At 36.4% G+C, this 21,214-nt stretch overlaps 1 long non-coding RNA gene across 1 annotated transcript; it reads right to left on the minus strand.

The window, feature by feature from the left end:
• Nucleotides 1-423: 423 nt before the first annotated feature.
• LOC117604363 (uncharacterized) lies at nt 424-21,170 on the minus strand. Its single transcript, XR_004581420.2, has 3 exons — nt 20,491-21,170; nt 2,571-2,876; nt 424-1,354 (listed from the first exon to the last, which is right to left on the minus strand). It is a non-coding gene; the product is annotated as an uncharacterized LOC117604363 (long non-coding RNA).
• Nucleotides 21,171-21,214: the final 44 nt, after the last annotated feature.

Consider the following 21,214-nt stretch of genomic DNA (forward strand, 5'->3'; position numbering starts at 1 on the left):
AAATTCAAATTACGTATTCTATTACGTGCGAGAGCCTGGCCCGCGGAGCTGAGAAACCGCGAGGAGAAACGAGCAGCCTCGAGCGGACGAAGAAAAAGGGCAAACGAGTCGTGAAAAGAGAGAGGAAGAAAGAAAGAAGAAGGGACGAGCCACTCTGGTCGAAGGGTACAAAAGGAAGGGTCCGGTAGGTGAGGCCGACCGTAAAGGGGTGGCGGAGCGTCGAACGGAGGGGAGAGCCGGGAAGAAATGAGAAAGAGTGTAATAAATTGGCGGTGAGATTATTCTCGACGTGCATTAAGACGTCAAGCGGCGACGGACGGCCTGCAAAGTATTGCCCGACACCTTCTACGCCACTATTTTCCCCTTCTATCGCTCCCCACCGCTCCTCCCTCTCGCCCCCCACTACCGCCGTTTCGTCCTTTCCCCTACCATTGGTACGCTCACGAGGCTGGACACGCTGCTTTCATGGGGTTTGGTCGAGACGACCTACGGCCCTGTCCGAACATATCCACCTCGACGCTGAAAATTATGCTTCGGCCTAATCAGACGAAGGTGTGAACGTGACCCATCTGAATTCGTTAACCGCACCTACTGCGACTCCAATAAGGCGGGTTCTAAATGTATCGGGGTCCTTCAGGTCACTGCTTTCATTTTGCTTGCTCAGAAGTCCAAGAATGGAATTTTATTTAGTAATTTAATATTGAATTAATTATTTAATTTTGTAAAATTTTTAATTCTCTAAACAGTAGTTCAATTAACAATTTTGTTATAGAACGTATCGAAGCTTTAATTATTAAAAATAGAAATGTTCTATTTACTATTCTACATAATTCGTATACTGTGAGCTATTTTCTATAAAATAAAATAAAATATTTTTAAAATATTTCTCGCTGAAGTTACATTTCTCTGATAAATTTTCTGCAAAGTACCCTAAATATTTTATAATAATTTTTCATAGTATATGGAAGACTGGTACATAAAACTTTTCAAAGAATTAAATTAAAAATCCTTCTACATCCCCAAGGGAAAATAAAATGAATTAAAAATAAAAGAAGAGCGAACAATCTATAATATAAAGAGATGTTTGTCCAGTGGCTGACCGCGTTGTTTCCGGGAGTGTTAACAAGTCCCGATCGTTTTCTCTGCTCGAAAGGATGAGATCTTTATGCGACCGTCCGCACGCGGTGCCAGGTGTTGGCCACATAATGTATTACTTAACACCCACCGAAAAAGACCCACGTGTAGCCACGGGGGTCCTCGGATACCTAATCTATCCAGCTGGAATCGTCTTCCCAGTTGTATTCTTCCTTTGGCACGCTTTAAAAGCCATCTGACCCGACTGGATACCCTGAAACTTTTGATATTACAAAGCGTTTCAGTAAAATTTTTTCAAAATTATCAATATCCTGTCTAGTTCTAACTAGCTGGCTCGACAGGAAATACCTTAGTACAGGTACGATAGGTCGATGTTGAGCAAGTGGTTGATTTTAAAACGTCGCGTGACGAGTAACAAGTTCGAACCGGCATGCGACACGACGGAATTTCTAGCGAATCCCCGATGGAATTTGCATCGAGAGGATCGACCACCTGACGTAACTACGCCCCTTGGATTAGCTCGCCCTTGCCAGGGCGAACCGGGCAACTCGTTTCACCGAAACCGGTAATTTCGAGCCCGAGACTTGAACGCGTGCGAATACGTATTATCCTACGCCCGGAGCGTTGCCCGGCACGTTCGTTCCACGTTTCCAGACGCACCGTTCAATTTTCCAAATGGAAATGGAATGAAAATTATCGAGTTCGTTTCAATAAAACGTTCCGTTTCGTCGCTCTCAGGGACAACCTTGTATCGCAATTAACACTCTACTGTACCATTAACCTTTCAAGTACCGTTGCGAGTCGTTTATGAAACAACTATTCAATATTCCAAAATATGAATCATTTCAGAATTTCTATTTGAAACACGAAACTATAGGGTTGTGCGGGTACCCGAAAATTCGAGTACCCGGTCCTCTCAAAATTCCGGGTACCCGAAGAAATTTATATACTGTGCAAACGTTCGAAATCGCGCCTGAACCCGAAAATTCGAGTACCCGGTCCTCTCAAAATTCCGGGTACCCGAAGAAATTTATACACCGTGCAAACGTTCGAAATCGCGCCTAAACCCGAAAATTCGAGTACCCGGTCCTCGCAAAATTCCGGGTACCCGAAGAAATTTATATACCGTGCAAACGTTCAAAATCGCGCCTAAACCCAAAAATTCGAGTACCCGGTCCACCCTTATACGAAACGTTTCAAGCAAATCACCTCTTGTACGATCTCATCAAGACCCCCGTCAAGGCAGCAAAGGTATCAGTGACCCTCGTTAAAGAACAACAGCCAAGAAGAACGGAGGGGTGCGAACAACACCGGGGAAAGAAAGGATCTAGGAACAAACGGCGAGTGAATTCCAATCAACTGGCTAAATTACACCGGGCCATTAGCTACCAAAACTTCCACCCACTGGTGGGAATGACTTGTCAAGTATCGGGCCATCGGTTTCGATGGAACGGAAACCGGGGGCTCTCTTTTACCTGTCCAGCTGCGTTGCTCTTCGTTCTCTCTCTCGTGCGAGCGGCGAGGAGAAAAGAGGAAGACGAGAAAGACAGGCAACGGACGATGAAGACGTTGTAAAACGACTGTGCGCAGAGTGTCTTGGTTCTCACACCTCGAAGACGAAGCGGCACACGGTCAAAGGCCCGCGGGGGGTAAGTCCCTCGGACCGTGAAGCTAATTGATACGTAAGATTACGTTCCTGGCCTCGTTCCCCTCCCCCTCGCCCTTGTCCGGGATGATTGGTTGTCCGACTGCAGACCAGTCTCGGAATTCCTTGTTCGAACCTAGAAAAGCAGAGACTTCAGTCTTGCACTCGCGTTAGTTGTTCGTAGAATGGAAGAATTTTAGGTGTTATCAATGTTCTGAGATGTTTGAAAATTTTTTTAATCGTTTAGTATTAAACGAAGGGGTTGATTTTTTTGAAAGAAGTATCTATTGTAGAATTTTGACCATATTCAACAATAAATAACTGCTCTATTTTAAATTTCTTCTAATATTTTAATAAAATTTTTTCTAATAAGGTAATTTCTTCTTTGCAATTATAATATTTTCGAAAACCTTTTCAGAAAATTTGTTAAATTTCACATCTCTTATAATTCTAAATATTTCAAGTGAATACTGTTACTAAAAATAAAATTTCTCCCAAAAAGTATCAATTACTGCCCTTCACAAAGGAAGCTTCTCCTAGACGGTCCAGCATCGAAATTCCATCACATAAATTCCCTTCTAAATCAATCTACGAAGCTATTAAAATACAACTAGCGAAACAGAGGCTCTGCGGACGAGGTCCGGGTCTCCTTCATCCCGAAGGAATTAAGAGAAGGCGAGAAGAAGGGCCCGAACTGAGAAAAGACACGGCAAGGCGTGGCCGAGGGGATGATTTAACGTCGAAGGGTCCGTGTCTCTATTCGGCGCGGACCGCAAAGGAAGAACATGCCAGGGCAACAGCAACAACAGAGCTAAACAACACTGCTCACACGCGTTTTGAGGCGGCAGCTTTACAGCCATTTAGTGTTTTACGGCCGTTTTATGAATGCCGCGTTCTACCTTCTCGTGAGAGAAGAAGCTTGGTGCACAACTTTCAAACACTTCGGATGTTTCTTTTACACAGCGGTGGAAAAATCATGCCCCTCTGTTGAATACTTTTATAACTCTACTGGCATTTGTACGTCATTGCTTGAATAAAAGAATACTTTATTCGATTCCACCTGTTTCATTTATTATTCGACCCGAACAGACTCAATACAATTTAACAAATAAGAATTTTTAATCAAAGTACCGCAGAAAATTTTACAAAAAATTGTCAATCTAACAGTAATTAAAATTTCTTAATTTCATTAAAGATGATTGACAGGGACACTGCCCACCGTTTCCAACCACGTGATCGAAAAACGATCGATCCACCTTAACCCGAGCGATAACGAGGTATTAACGATCCATGAACCAGTTCCAGAGGAGAAACGGGGCCTGATCCCCACCATATCCTCCTATAGGACCCCTGATCTCGGCTCTTTTGTTTCGGATCGCTGGAGCTTTTCGATTATCGTACGCCGAGCAGCGGAACGATCGCCTAACTCACTGGCTCCGCCCCCTCGACCAAAACCGCTCCACCCCCTCGGGCTCACCGGCCAGACGGGGCCCACTTTTTGCATTTAAATTAATTTGCGCCGATTAATTTTTAATTAAACCCGCGCCGGGACGAGGTACGCTCGGTAGGCGCGAAATACTCTCGACAAACGCGCCGACCCAACTAACCTCGCCCCTACTTCCATTTAATATGAGCATCCGAGCCCGGTGATGTTCCAAATTTCTGCGAGGACCTGGTTAACGTTCCTCGAGGGTGCGTTAACCTTTCGCTGATGGGAGGTGCTCGTATTTCGATCGAGGATCAATAAGGGGGAGGAGAAGCTTTGTGTATCAATTTTCGAAGAAGAAATTGATTTTCTTGGACGATACGGTTTCTTTAACAAATCGGGAACATTGAATCGATTTTTCTTGAAAATTGAAAGTTAATGGTACCAGAGAAATTCTAGAAGGATCGGAGAAAAGAAGAGAATCCCTTCTATGGTTCGAGCCGCATTTAATAACGCGATATTTACGAGGAATGCTCGCCTCGTAACAATATTTTTCGTCAGCCAGACGCACCGATATTCTCGATCCGAATTTCGCAACAGACGATTGCTTATGCTGATTGTATGCGTACCAAGAGAAACGACCGGTGTATCGGAATGCGATCTCCTCGTTTAATTACGAATCCTTCTGGGAACGATCACGACCCGAAATCGTACGCTCCCGTTCCACGAAATGATACGGGGCTGACAATAACATAAGAAAAGAAGAAGAAAATTCAGTAAATTACAACGATGGAAGGGCAGATGTTCATCTTCATCGTCCAAAGGTTAATCAAATTTTAATTCTCATTACAGGTATTCAAAAAACAATTCTTCAATCTTGGATATTCGCTTTCCATAATCGGTTTCGTTCATTTTGTTTCGAAGTTCTTTTAAAGGTAAAGGGGGTTGGTTAACGGAAGCTTGTGCTTTTCCATCGTCTCCGGTTTCCCTTAACCCGTAGCTCGTTTAACCGCGGATGCCTTTCGAAAAAGAAGCAAACGAGACGAAGCTCTCTACGGCGGCACGAATCCACGCCTACCCATAACGATATTTTAATTAAACCGAGGCGCTGGCCGAACCGAGGAGAAATTCAATCTCGGGATAATAAATGATCGTGGCCCAACACCTTCTTGACTGCTGACGAGCCGACACCTCGGCTTAAACAGTTCACACCTTTTCCGTGTGCTTGTCCGGACTATGGCTACGTCAAGGATACTCCTCTTTATTATTTCTTTGATAAATTCGATCGAACTCGCCCTTATCATTTGTCTTACCCACGATTGAAGAGTTAGTTAGTTCGGTTACACCGTGAACCGGACGAGAGAATTATTTACAGTCAACTTAGAAAGTGTGTGTACACAAAATTACCAGTATCAATTTTAAGTTTATTATGAGATTCATTATTTCAAGGGTGGGGGTTGAAAAGTGTAAAAGTGGTGGTTGATGAGGGTTGAAATGTTGGGACAAAAGTTCAAAATTCAAATTGAATTGGAGTGTTTAGAAAATAAAAATAAAAATAAAAATTTGTGCTTTAAAGATTATAAAAAAATTATTAAAATTATGGAGGTGTGTAAACCAACTACCCCTTGAAAGGTTTACAAAATTACATGTACACTCTAAACTCGTATTTCTAATCGAATGTTAGTGGTAAATGTGTTAATTAGCTTAATGAAAATTTCAGTTCTAAAGACAATGAAAAAATGATTAAGACCTCAGATGATTTTAAGCTAACTACCCCCTTTGAGAGGTGATATTGTCTAAAATATAATATAATGTACAAAATGACGTATGCACTGTGAAGTCATATTTCCAATTAAGTATCAATGGCAAATGTATTAATTACCTTAATGATCGACTCTAACGAGTTTCTAATTCAATGAGATTGCATTTGCTACCGTTTATCTCTGTTTCTAACGAATTTAACACAGTTTTCTAATCAGAGTGACGACCATTTATGTATAATGCGTACGGGGTGCGTGGTCGTTACCCATGTTATTAAAACGTCTGATTACGTATTGCTGCGACTCTTGATTCCATTAAAAGGTTAGGCGAGATTTCATTGCCCCATTAATCAATGGAACGATTGTGGTAGCAAGCAGCCGTCTCGTTCTAAGGGAATTAATCAAACGAACGGGAACGAAAATCGTGAATATTTCAAGCATCTCTCGATGATGCATTGCAACATTATTATCATCGATTAATTATCGCAAATGACAGCTGTACGTGACCATTGGAATGTTAGAATGTTGTAATACTTTATGCAAATTATTTCTTCATAGAAATAGGAAAATTTCTATGATAATAAAGAAACAAAGTTTCACGTGAAACGCAAGTAATAACTTCTGTTTTGTTTTATTTATGAGATAAAAATTTATAATAAGAGGTGATTGATGTTTCACTCGTAGAGTTTGAATGAAAGATGAATTCTCAGAACATGCTTTCCTTCAACCTGACTTGCATGACATAGTATTTTCGATGCGTAACATTCAATTTTTTGAATGACTAAACAATGAAGTCAGTCTGAATTGACAGTGTTAAAGAGGAACATCAGTTTTTGCATCAAAAATCGCCTAAGTGGCTTCAAGCTACTTATTTCCAATCATTTACTATCAGATAACATCATTACTCAAAGATCAATTAAAAATAATATATTTGTCTTTCTGTTCTACGCAAATCATTGCGAACATGTTTAATATAATACAGATGTTGCAATTGCTACTAGTTTCATATTAATTACAAATTACATTTTCAATTAACAAGATTCGTTTGAAACAAATTCACGTACTCGTTATAATTTTCCCATTAATGCTAATTACAGTGGTAATTAATAACGCATGGCTTTGATTATTAATTTCACAGAATTATACACAAATTTTCCACTCCAGAACGTAAATGTAATGCGTTAAGAGATTATTAGTGGGGCAATAATTATTTTTGAAATGAAATTCATCATTGTAAACGTTCACTTTGAAAATTACACTGAAAATAAAATCTTCAATAATTTTACTATAAAAACAAGAAAACTTAATTAAAGAAAATTCTAATTAGCATTAATAATTTCATAGCAAATGAAAAGCTTTAATTACAAAAATGTAATACCATTCATTTTCATGTATTAAAATAAAATTTCTTAGCTGTGCAAATTAAAGTAGAAAAAAAGTAATCAAAATACGAGATGCGTCCGAAATTTTAAAAACACAAAACAAGAATGTTTCAATAAGAGAAGAATCGAGATGATGCTTTTATTGAACGCGTACATTCAACCAGCAACCGTGGTAACGTCACACGAACGCCGCTTGATGAGTCTATTATAAAATTAATAACTATAAATCTCGGGCGAGCTCGAGATAGCACGTGGCCGGCCGTTTTTCATGCTCCGGTTAATTATACACGGGTGCAAATTGAGCGAACCGGAGTTAAACCAGCTTCTCTTTTCCTTTACCGACGGCCTTCGATGTCTCCTTTTCGCTACTGATTCTGTCATAGAGATAATATCGATCTGATCAGTTCTATCGATTGACAAATAGGTGCATAGAAGCTGATCTCTCTATACGATATGATTTTATGAATATGTTAGTTTTCGAAAGAAATCCAAATAGTACGAGTCAATAATTATGTGACTGAAAATAATAGAAGCATACAATTTTCAAATATTTTAAATTAAAATAATAGGAGTAATAAAATAATTAAATTTTGGCTGTCACGTGGAAAGTGGATATGTATAGAAGGACATAATGAAAATACTAACAATAAGTTAAATTAAAATAGGACTCTCTCCATGGTCCGTCATCCGAGAGCTAATTATCATGGCACACAAATAGATAATTTCCAAACTTAAGTTTTCAATTTTTTACTTAATATCACTGTCAAAAATGATAATTTTCCTTGATCAATTACTCTGTTATATTACTGCTTTTATGAGACATGATAAAATTCTAATTATCAAGCACACTAGTATATAATTTCTAGGTCTGTTATTTAATGCAACAGTGACCATTACCACGCCAAGTTCTATTTATCAAATTTCAATTTTTCCTACCAAATTTTTTTCAAATAAAAAAAACAAACGAAGCTCTACGAAGAAGGTCCACCGAAAATGTCTTCTTCCTATCCTTCCATCAGCTTCTCTCTCTCTCTCTCTATCTTTTGGTTTCGCGTGTCTCGGGGGCATTAAGAGGAACGCTCACGGCAGCCAGTTTGAATTTCGAAGCGTTGGGGGATAATTCCATCGGCGGGGTGTTCTAATTGGCCTCTCATTACCGATGCTCGGCCTGTTTCGGTATACTGAACCGTGATCCGAGGGTCCCAGCGAACGTCCGAGTTAACCGGTGGCCACGGTCCGATTATTGCCAGTTATTATCTACCGCGGGACCGTTCGATTTAATGGCCAATTGTTTCGAACGCCGAGCCGTTAATAGAAATTTACTGGTGGCCGATCGACCGCGTTGTTATGCTCTGCTAGGAAATGATGTAACTGCTCTTACCGTTCTCCTGCCACTCCTTTTCGTCTCGTATCGATAGATCGATAATAAGATCTGTCGATCATCCCCCGATTTCTTATCCGGTAACGAGAAAACAACGTGACGTCGAGATTTCACGAGATTACTCTGTGTGAAATTCTTTAAATATAGGTGAAAATTTATGATGAAATTTGAGAGGGAGAGAATGATTCCAAGTTAGTTGTAACTCAATATTGAATATTAGAACAAATTGAAAATTATGTGCAATCAAGGTGGTAGGTTTTAGAATGGATGTCGTACAATGGTTCATTTATCTATGCATAATTCAATCGTAAATAACCTGATTATATAAGCAGTTTGACTGGTGGAAGGTATCTGTCTACCATTGTAATGTAGGCTCTTAGTGTCTGATCAATGCAGTCTTGTTCTACTTGTAATTACAAGCTATTGTGGTCGTGCTGCACATACTTCATTCTTACATATTTCGTTCAAAACTTATTTATTATGCGAAGTTTCTATTTTTTGAAAGCTAAATCTTACTTTTATGATAGTTATTGATATGTTGGCTGTTATGCAAAAGTTGTGAGAAATTTCATTAGATAATATAGTATTTTCATGTTTATTAAATTTTGTATATTATTTTTACAATATTCCTATTATCCCTAATTTGAAATAATTAAATCAAGATACTGTTAATTAGGCAAATAGGCCTAATATTTATAATATTTATAAACTACTTCTAACATTTCTAATATTTCTAATTTTCTAATAAAAATATTCCTAATCAGGTAAATAGAAGAATTCCTAATAATATGGGTAGTTAATGCATTCCTATAGTAATTTAAATATTATCCAAAAATGAATGGCATGGCAATCAACCTGTTAATTATAATATTAATAATTATATAAATAGTCCTAGTGTAAAAAGAAAAATAGATTTTACTTCGTCTATCCTGTGATACAAAATTGAGACATCAAAAGAACTAAATTAATTTAATTAGGACGACCCTTATCCTGTTACAAGAATTCTTCTTTCAAGTTTTCCTCGAAAACTACAACTCATTTTCTATCATTCCGTAAAATTCATTCACCGATTCCAAGTTTCGAGGAAAGCCATCAGAAGTTCGTAGGGTCTGTAATAAAGAGGCAGGCTTTACAATAGACCCTCACGTAATTGGCCGTCATTCTGTCGAATACTTATAATAATACGCCTAATAGAAACAGGTAACAGGGTACCGATGACCCATGCCGGATGATTGGCCAAATTCTATTAGACCTGTCTTCCCTTGGGCACTTCCAACTGGCTTTGATTTAGTACTGTACACTGGCGAATTCGTCAAAACGTCAAAGCTAGCCACCCACAAACACATATACACACTGTTATTCGCCCCCTCAGTGATTATGAAATTTATCAAAAGTTAATTTAAGGTTCAGATACTGGATTAAAACCTGAGTTATTTATTCAGATACTGGTTTGTTTATTAAGTACTGCAATAATATTAGCCTAAATTAAATGTACAATTTTCAAACGAAAGTTTCATATATAAGAAGAATAATTTTTAAAAGAATAGTGTAAAATTTAGAAAATGAAAATAATATGATACAAAATTGAGCCTCTCTCCTCGAGGCTCTCTACATGGTCCGCCCTTCGGACCAAAAATTTGTATTTATGATAGGTTGGATAAATCTCAAATTATATAATATTTAACAACACTTGCTGCCTTATATAGTAATACATAATTCTAATTTTGCTATCATGGATTAGTAAAATAAATTTCATTACTATTATTTTTTAAAATATTTAAAAATATTTTAAATCCGAAAAATTCTAAAATGCTAAATAATTTTACCAATTAGAAATAATATTATTTGAAAAATGTCCATAGTCAGATGACACCCTCCCTTAAAAAAGAAAACCAATTCAACTGAAATTGAACAGAAGCTCTTCCACCTGCACGATACATTGTACCTGCTTTTCGTTATCCAATATAATTCCGGCAAAGGAGGCCAATTTCTGGAAAAAAACCGACTGGATACACGCGATAGAACAAAGTCGACAGCTGTCTGACGGCATCTCGGGGCCTTTTTAATTGAAAAAAAGTCCTCGGGAAGGAGGCTGGAGCTCCAATTTGTTCGATTATCCTCGAAGTCAGCTTCTAAGATGAACGAACCGACTGTGAAGGGGGTGGGTTTCGCTGGTAAGAGGAAAGGTGGATCTTGACGGGTCGGTCCCCGAGACAGGACAGAAAACCTACTATAGATTACCAGGCCTGTTATTACGGCCAAGAGCGGAGGTTTTTTCGGGGCCAAAAATTGGTTTTTAATGCGGGGTTCGTCGCTTTCTTCTGGCCTGGGGGAACCCATGTCGGTAATAACTATATTATCAAGCCCTATGACCACGCGCTCTTCACCACTATACACGCTTTCATCGTTCGCTATGGCGGTCTATGGGAGCGCAGCCTTAAAAACGATCGTTGTAAAGAGTGTTACAATGTGTATCGAAGAAAAGTATGGGTGTATAACTTCTCGTGAATCGTGATCCACGAACGATCTATATCACGATCTTTTTGTGTTCCATTTTAATGGAAACGATTTATCACAAAAAATTAGACAAGATCAATTGATAATTATTATTGGAACAGTGGAAGGTGCACTTCAATTTTTTTAAAATTTAAATATTCGATTTCCAAAAATACTATACTGTCAATATTTGTCAAATATCTAATCAAATTATACTACTCAATAATAACAATATTAGAATTTGAAATATTTCATTAGAAACCCTCTAAATTTAAAAATTATTAATTGAATTTTATCTTTGCTATATAATTCAGTATTAATTTTCTACTCCACAAAATTTCAAACTGATACTTTTCCTACTTCAATCACTTTTCTAACAAAATACTGATATCAGAAATTTTTACACCACGAAATTAATAAAACTCCTATACTCCTATAGGCTAAACACGTTCAAAACAACGAGACGAGTTATTGCAACGATTGTTTCGCGATCAGGATCGATCCATTCTCTCGGATCCTCCTTTTAGTCGGTGATCCCTTTGTATATGGATCGGGCGTCAGTTGTTCGAAACGATTTATTATGAGAATTATGAGCAGTCGAACAAGCAGCTTTCTTTCTTTGTCTAGCTCGCGTACTCCAGCTACCCCATGGAACTTTGGGGAGTGCTCGAGGAGGTGCTAGTAAGAGGCGGTACTGCCTCGTAAACCTTAGATTTACTTCTGGCTGGCCGCCATCAATGTACCACATACCACTACGTAGAGATCGTAGCTCATGCCTTGGAGAACCGTCTTGAGATACTTATCAACGATATTGCCGCGAACAGAAACCGATTGTTTCAGAATCTTGACCAATAAAGAGAAAGAATAGGTCATTCCTTGATTTTGGATAGCTTGGATCAAATAGAGTTCTTTTTTTTAATTATTTGCATTAAAGAAGAAAAATGTATCCTTAGCTTGAAAATTTTACAGTACACTCTCGTTGTATCACTGTAGAAGTGGAAAATTTTTTAAGTTTATTGGGAGATAAAAAAGTTAAAGAAAATAAATTTTCTATTGATTTAAATAAATATTAAATATATATAAATTACAATAATTATTAAACATTTGTTTCATGTATTAGTATGCTTAAAAATCCTTATGCAGATCAAACCCTTCAGGTGGCAATATAACGAGAGTCCACTGTAGTTTAACATAAGTAGAAATGTAAAAGCTTCTCTGGAATTAAAAATAATTCCTATAACGTCCATTTCTAGTTTTAAAGAAAGTAAATTTGAATTTAAATTTCAGGATTTCTGCAAAGAGATTTATAAATTGAGGTGTTCGCCATGATTCATTGGATTTCGAGGATCAACTCACAAAACGAGATTCACAGATTCGCGTGACTATCTGCTGGAGATCTGTATCTGTCGATCGGTGCAAGAACCGGGAAACAAGTATCGGTTTCCGGAGAAAAATTAATTCATCGAACATGTCGATGACCTGTGTGGGTAAACCAGATATTTGGTGGCATCCACAGACACCAGCCGGTTCTTCTGCATCTGCTGTGCCACTCGATAACGTATTAAATAAATATATTTCTTGATCGATTCATTAATTATATAAAAATCCTCAGATTTAAATAATTAACACTATCAATATCAAATTTACAAATAGCTAACAAAATTATTGTAACTTCATTGAAATTTGTAATAAAATATAGATATTTAATTTCATTTATTATTTCAAACAAACTTTCAAATTTTCATAATCATCAAGATTTCTATCGTATATCTGAGGGCGAGGAATTTTAAAAACCATCCCGAGAAAATCAATCAAGTTTTCTGATTGTAAGAATAAGACACGCGCGCATCAGCAGAATACAGAAAGATCATTATCAGGATGGTGAATGCAGGAGAGTACGATCAGAAATCGATCTTGGCAGAAAAGTGAATTCAAACGAGCCGCCTGTGGGGTCTTGCATGGCTGGACCACGCAAGTATATGCACACAAAGTGCGGGCCAGGATCAGGGCAAGCCCTCGTACTCTGGCACGGATATCTTTTGGCATCTTGCTCGAATATTTCCTAATAAAATTTGTTCCCGCCAGTTAACTGGTGCCCGTTGCCAAAAGCGCCTATTAATTTTTTATCTCGCATCTTCGCTTCCACTAGCCTCGTCTCGCCAGCGAGCTTTTCAATATGTGACGGTGGCCATAAAAATGGCGTGGCTATGTTGGAACCATTCCATTATGCATGTGAACCCGTAAATCGATACCAGATTCCGGGTTTTAGGCTCCAGGAAAGATACAGTAGAAATGGACTATGCGGTGAGACAAAATGAAATTTGAATTTTTGAAATTAAGAGAAGAAAGGCGTAAAATTTAAGTCTTCAGCTACTGGCTACTAGGAAAATCACAATATTCCAATATTCAAAAATTTCAATATCCCAATATTTTAAAATTACAAAATTCTAATATTCCAATATTCCAAAATTCCAAAATACCAATATTCTAAAATTCCAAAATTTCAAAATCTCAGTGTCTCGAAATTCTAAAATTCTAATAAACACTATTAATAGAGCTAAGGAACCCCCTCCCCAAGAAATAGAATTTTAATTACTACAGTGGCTACTGTGAAATTAATTACCAAATCTAAATTCTCAATGTAACATATAATAGTAATATTAATACAGAAAATTGGAGGTATCGATCACCAGTAACCCCTAGTTTATTTTGTTTCAAGTAGACTAAAATAATGGCAGGAAGCATAAGCGATTATAATTTTTCCTGTTCGCATGATCGTGGCAAAGAACGATCTACCCAGACGACTATCACTCAATTATACCCGCCACCTGCTGATGCATAAGAATTGCCATTTCCAAGAACGGCTACTGTTTATAGCACCATTACGCAAAAACTTAATTTCAGCAGAGAAACTTGACGGGAAAAGGTGGTGCATATACAGCAGCCGCTGTTAATTCAATACAATTATCGAGATCACGCGAACCAAATAACTACGATCAAATATTTAACGCGAAATTCCCGCCCTTTCAAACGAAATCATTTTTATATTTGCAATTGATTTGAAAATTTTCTTTGCGATCAATTCAAGATCAACATTATTAGAATTTTAACAAAAAAGGAAATTAATTAAATTCAAACTTACACTATTAAAAAATTTAATAATATCTTTAACAAAAATTTGGATGTTTCATTTTCATATTTGCAATTGCAATAAATATTTTCCTTCGTTTAAACAATAAGTATTCCCTTCAATATAAAAGAGCGACGAAGTGAAATATTAATAAATTTCAAGTAAATAAAATTAATAAAAACAAGATGATGCTCTGAACAAAAGATTTAATAACATCCCGAATAATTTTCAACCGTCTCAAGTACCATGAAATCGTGATCACTATATTATCTATCATCGCGATCAAGGCGTAAGCTATATTAATTCATACGAAATTATTAGTTGGTCCGTCCTTGTTCGTACGACAGGACCCAACCATCGGACATCTTATAAAGCGAAGGGAAGGCTGAAGAAGCGTTTAATCTGGTTTGTGGCGTGGGTGGGGCCCGTTCGAGAGCGAAAGAGAAAAAGATCCGAGCACGGTGGAAAAGAAAGCCGGCCCTTGTCGGACGAAGATCGAACGAGGAGATAGTCGATACCTCTGGGAAATATCGGTATCGATAGTCGATCGAGGCTAAATGGTTTATGCGAACGATCGACCTTTCACCTCTCGTAATAACCGGCAACGAATCTGCCGCCTGATCTATTGGATCGAAAACTCGATCGACTTACACCTTGTCCGCAAGGATTCATCCGCGTTTCTCTACGCTTCGGCTTTCCGTTCGCGGATACAAAAATTGTAACGCGGTAATGCACGCGGAAAATTTATCACAGGTAAATGATACAAGGGGGAAAAGAAAAGAAAAGCTTAACCCATCAAGACCTAAATACCGACAGTTACTTCGATCAGATCGGTTCGACTCGATTCGAGTAGTCAGCTCGAATTGGCTCGAATCGGGTTGGATCGGGTTTTATAAATGTGCGATCTGACCCGACTGAACCCGATTTGAGCCGAGCTGACTACTCGAATATTTTATTTAAGTTACCCGATATTTTCGAATTCTCCCACACTTCTATTGAATACTATATTATGCTTTACGGTTAACCGAGTCTACGACGTGGTTAAGATCTTTAGAATGTATTACCGCATTTGTAATGGTCCAACGAAGGAGACGGAAGTGTTTGTTGATTGTAACTAATCAGAGTCATTAATCTAGCTTGAACGTTCAGCATCTGACCGTGTCTAAGCACTGTTTTCTCGAGATCGATCGTTTCCTATATACATACACCAATCCGAGAATTCATCGATCCTTTTCTATAATTCCTCCTTTCTTTTTCATGATTTCACAAATCCCTTTCTTTATTTACTCATTTCTCCGTCAATCGTCGGAAAGTAATCCCATCGTGATCCACATCGTCAAACCCATCATCCCGTATTGAGCGATTTTAATTAAAAATCACAGATCGTATCGAACGGTTCGACCTTCCCCGCCACCTGGTCCTTTGTGTTCATCTCGTGGTGGAAATCGCGCGAAAGCGAGGCGATGGTCGTTAAAGATTCCAATGGCTTCCGACGAAGTACAAGTGTAAATTATTCCCCGGATCGCGATTAGAGGGCAGCCAACCACCTGCCGGATTCACGCACCGAGACTGCCAGGTATTAATAATCCGAGGATTTATGGGATCCTCGATCGCTTCGTTAAGAAGATGCCTTCATTGTCGATCCGTTCGTATGGTCATTAGTTCAAAATGGCATTAAACCATACCGGTGTCCCCATTGGGAAACAACAGCAAGAACAAGGGAAGGTGTTTATCTCTTAACCATGATTAATTGACTTTTTATCGAAAACGATTAACGAAGATAAATTTAAATTTTGCACCTCCTCTTTTCAAAGTTCCATGGTAAATCTTGATAAATGTGAAGTTCAAAATTTAAGCATAATAATTTACAAAATTCTTGATAATTGAATTTTCCCAAATATCCACAGTGAGACTTGAAAATAAAATTAAAAATTTGCATATATTAATCTCTAGAAGGATATAATATTGGGTAAAAAGGACTAGGTCTGTAAATAGATAAATAAAATAAAAATAAATAATAATTATTAAAGATATTAGTGCATAAAAAGGACTCGTCATCCCAGTTAATTATTACATTTCTAATATCAATATTCTCACCTAATCTTTTCTATTAATCTCATGATTATTCTACTATAGATCCTTGAACCGAACAGTACGTTTAATTACGTTCACGATTCCATGTAGAATGGAAAAGATTCACTGTACATTAAACAAGTAATTTATGACCGTCGTCTTAGGTGCAAAAATTTCAAATTGTTTCGCATTCTATGTTGCAACGTGTCTATCGATTCGCATTCATATTCATGGGTGTAATTGCAAAGAAGTGTTATCTGTTTAGCGCCGAGGAAGCAATTTTTCGAATCTCATCGAAAAGGGAGTGAGGCTAATTAAGAAATCGCGCTTCAACGTCCCATTAAATTCTGAAATTGCCGGTTTCGAGTGAAGTGTCGGCTGAGCTTCGCTGAAATCACGTGAAATTACGCGAGTAGTCGGGGAACCTTGGAGTCGGTGAATATTTATGGAAAGAAAGCAACAAAAGCGCGTACGTAGAACTGCTCAATTAGCGAAAACCGCGAATTCTCAATGGATATTTAATTTTTACTTGTTTGAGGGGTGCGCTTCAATCCCCACTTCCACTTTCTTTGAAAAAAACGAGGTTTTGTAAATTCAGATAACAAATGTTTGAATTATTGAAGAATTTTTCTTTAAAAATTCTTAAAATTTAATTTTTTGATATCACGGAGCACCTTTGATTCTCAGTTATGAAATGAATAAATTTTTTAATCCTCGAGTAACTCTCTCCATTCTCGTTCTCTAAATTATTATTTCTCTCATATATCAAAGTCTTCCATTTGCAAACTGAAATATATTTAATAAAACATTTTTTGTTGTGCATAAGTAAACTCTGTATGCATAAATAAATAATATCATCTGAGGTGTACACGTAATTATACAGTGGTGGTACGTGAAAGAGAGTACTCCAAATGGCTACATTCGTATTCGATGTTAATAGCGAGGATCTTAATGAATAAAAGATAATTTCAAAGAAGACTAAAGTGGAGAATGACTGGAACTAAAGGAATCATTATACATGATAGAGGAACCTTCATGCAATATTGATAGTAATTTGAAGAAAAAATGGAAATCAATTACTATGTAACATCAGCCATAATAATTAACCCTTTGAAACTAAAGGATTATAATAAATGTAAAAATATCAGTAAAATAATTTAAAAATAATAATCAAGGATCCCAACTACCTATCATCACTTAATGTCTCTTGTAAACCTTGGTACAAATTGTCTCCATTAAAATGAGAACAAATTTTTAGAGTAGCCTTGTTTCCATTTACGATAATCGATCAACACATAATCGATTCATATTATATAAATGATATGCTAATAAAATAGTTATTATATTTTCCTTCTTAGGAATCGTTTTATGTCTCGATGATTTTGAAAATAATTAGCAGTAATTTAATAGAGACACAATTAAAAAAAATTAATACAACGATAACAGAGCAAAAAATTAATTAATTTTGATAGGCCTTTTATGTTTGATCGATTTTAATTTAAATCATAGATTAATTTTATAAAAGGAAGTAAAGTTTGCACTTAATAGAAAATATACAAATGATGATACTATGGTGTGAATATCTAATTAAAGTGTTTCTAATTTTTGATAAATGGTCAGAAATGGTAACAGGTAAAATAATAATAGAGCAAAGCGCGTAATGCACTGTAATCATACAATAATTTGATTGAAATATAGCCAATTTTGCTCACCAGACGCAAAATAATTAGAGAAATTGTTGACTGCAATCTGTTCCAAGTTTCTAAATACAATAGGTATACATATAATTTACGTTACTTGAATTAGAAAGATAATTAAAGAATGTATTCAGTATTCCAAATTCCTAAATGAAAGTTGTTGCATTTTGTCTAACAACTGTAGAATAATTGATATAATAGTTTCTCACACTACAAGTAATAAATCATAAAGTGTACTCGGTTCCAAACTAAATTTTTAACAAAACCCTCTACATATTATCCAGCTAATTAATTCTTAAATAATGAATCCTGGGTTGCAATGGTATTTCAACATGTCGAATAACGTACATGATGGATTACCATAAAAATTCTAGCATCCATATATGAGTCATAGAATAATCAACACGTCAAATTTCTTTCAAAATAAAAGCACTAATCGACTATAAATTACTAAAAAAATATTACCAATTCTATTCTCTGATAGACGAAAGCTTTAAATAAAATTCATAAATATTCATTAAAAGAAAATTTATAATCATCCACGGTATAACGGACACACTGGTCGAATACGTTAAATAAATATCCGTTTTCTCGTGAATAATAATAGGTTCGGTGAAATTTTCGTCGGTGAACAAAAAAGAATCGACCGAAAGCAATCTAACGCAAAGTTGCATATATAAAATTAACAGATCGCGCTTTCTATGTAAATTTGATATACGACGAGATACAGCTGATATATCATTTTTTATGCATATTCATACATGCGAATTTGCGAGAGAGAATGGTGCGTTTATTTTCACGGGACACCACCACCTATGCCACCATTATTCTTCCTATTTCACGAATTTATAAACGTCACGCTTACTTTACCCCGTGAAATTTTGTTGCATTGCGTTGCATCATATTTTTCAAGCGTTTTGTCGCGATTTAAAGTGTTTAAGAGAACGTTTTGTAACACGTTTATGTCGTATAAAGCATTTTTAATTTGCAACAATTTTTACGGTCTAATGGACGAAGGTTTAATTACAATTCTTTTGTTCAACTTTGTATGATTTTTTGTTTTATAAGGCGTGACTTGAACTTTCTTCTGCGGAGGGTCAGGATTCTTAGAAATTTTGAATTCTAAAATATAGAAAATTTGAAATTTTTGAACAATAATAGAAAATTCGAAATTTTCAAATCTCAAAATTTTGGAATGGTGAAGGTTCACATTTTTTTAGAGGAGCCTATTCAGATTTTTAACGGAGCCAGGCCCACCGAACCCCCTACCTAGTTACGGGAATGCATGTGATGAATTTTTAGGTAAAATTAAATATAATTCTGCATATGTTATCTCGTATTATTTGATGTTGCATATGGTAACGTTTCCGGTATATCTTCATTAATTTTGATGCATGGTAAAAGACCAGTGTATGAAATATTTTATTCAAGTATTGCTAATGAATTTAATTACCCACACGTTCGTTACTTTAATTACGTATTCTACAACTATTTATAAATAGAAAAATTCTATAATATATAAATTTACGTATAGAAAAGATAAAATTATGAAAATTTTAAAAATTCTAAAATGACATCTTTTATGATTTGCTACAAACACGTAAATTTAAAAATTATAGAATATGCAATTATACAAAAATTTATAAATTTCTAAAATTTTTGGGTACGAATGAAAATATCGCAATTTTATAATTAGTAAATTGCAAAATTTCTATATTTAATATTGCGAAAGTAACTGAAAGTGAGTGAAAGTGGCTATACAACTCCCTACATGTAATTCGAGTCAGTAATTTCGAGCTCATTATTCCTACGCGAGGACAATTCACGCGTCACGATTTCGCGATACACGAACAAAAGGTTTATCGGCACAGTGTGGGCGGATATCGACAAAGAATCTCACGCTTTTCTCGTGGAACACGAATTGAGTCGTTTACAAGTCGTGGGTGATGCTTTCTTAGATTATAGTTCCAGCAACGAGTAAAAGACGTGCCGCAATCAAGCTTTCATAAATCACGCTCCACTTGTACGTTGTAGACGATAAACACGCGTAATTAATCGCGGGTGTCGCGGAAATTATTAACGGCAATGAAACCGCCTCGTTTGATCTCGAATAGCGTGAATATTTTCTACCAAGCGTTCGATGCCCCCTGATCATCGAATCGTGTTAATTACGACAGAAAATAGGAAAGATTTATTTGAATTTAATGGACATTTACTGCTTTTCCTCTTTCAAACGAGATTATTGTTAGATTTCATATTTGATAGCTAGGTTATTATGAAATTATGGTTTATAATAACGATGAATTATAAAAAGATGAATAACAGTATCTAACATCAAATAATATACTGAAAAATTAACATTTGAATTGCAAATAATATTTGTTGAAATAATGTGTTGCACTCACCAGTCTGTTGTCTTCCCAGATAATTAATCATCTACCATCATTCAGCAACGATTGTTAACAAATAGAAAGATACCAGCACCTAATCGCAAATAAAGTTCCGGTCACTTTTTTATCTACATCGAACAACATAACGGTATTTAATTCTCCATAAGACCACGATAAGTATCTCACTGATCAACTAGAACCACGTACTAACACTCAATCATAATTAAGATACAACGTGGGACTATTTGCTGTAATTAATTAAAATTACAAATCAGCGTTTAGTCGCGAATTTCTGTGTTCTCATTTACGGTGCTAAACGAAACGCGATGTAATCACGCGGCCGGATAGCGTGAAACTGAATTAAGAATGTCGTCTATACAGAAAGCTATGTTTATGTTTTGATCGATGTAAACTGGCTGAGTTTCGAGCTTGTTTATCCCAACAGTCGCTACGGAACTTTAAATATTATTCTGAGATATAGTATGTAGGCATTATCGTAACTAGAATTTTCCTATGGAGTGGAGTGAATTGGGGTGAGTTTCTTAATAATTTTTAAATTTCGGAAATTTGAAATTTTTTAATTTTAGGATTTTTTAATTTTGAAATTCTATACTTTTGGAGTTTGGAAATCGAAAATTTTGAATATTGAGGGGGCCATTCCACATTTTTGGGGGGTGAAATCCACCCTACCCCCTACCTAGTTACGCTAATGCATGTAGAAACAGAAGAACCTCGTACA

This window comes from Osmia lignaria, chromosome 7 (genome assembly GCF_051020975.1).
Source record: "Osmia lignaria lignaria isolate PbOS001 chromosome 7, iyOsmLign1, whole genome shotgun sequence".
Lineage (NCBI taxonomy): Eukaryota > Metazoa > Arthropoda > Insecta > Hymenoptera > Megachilidae > Osmia > Osmia lignaria.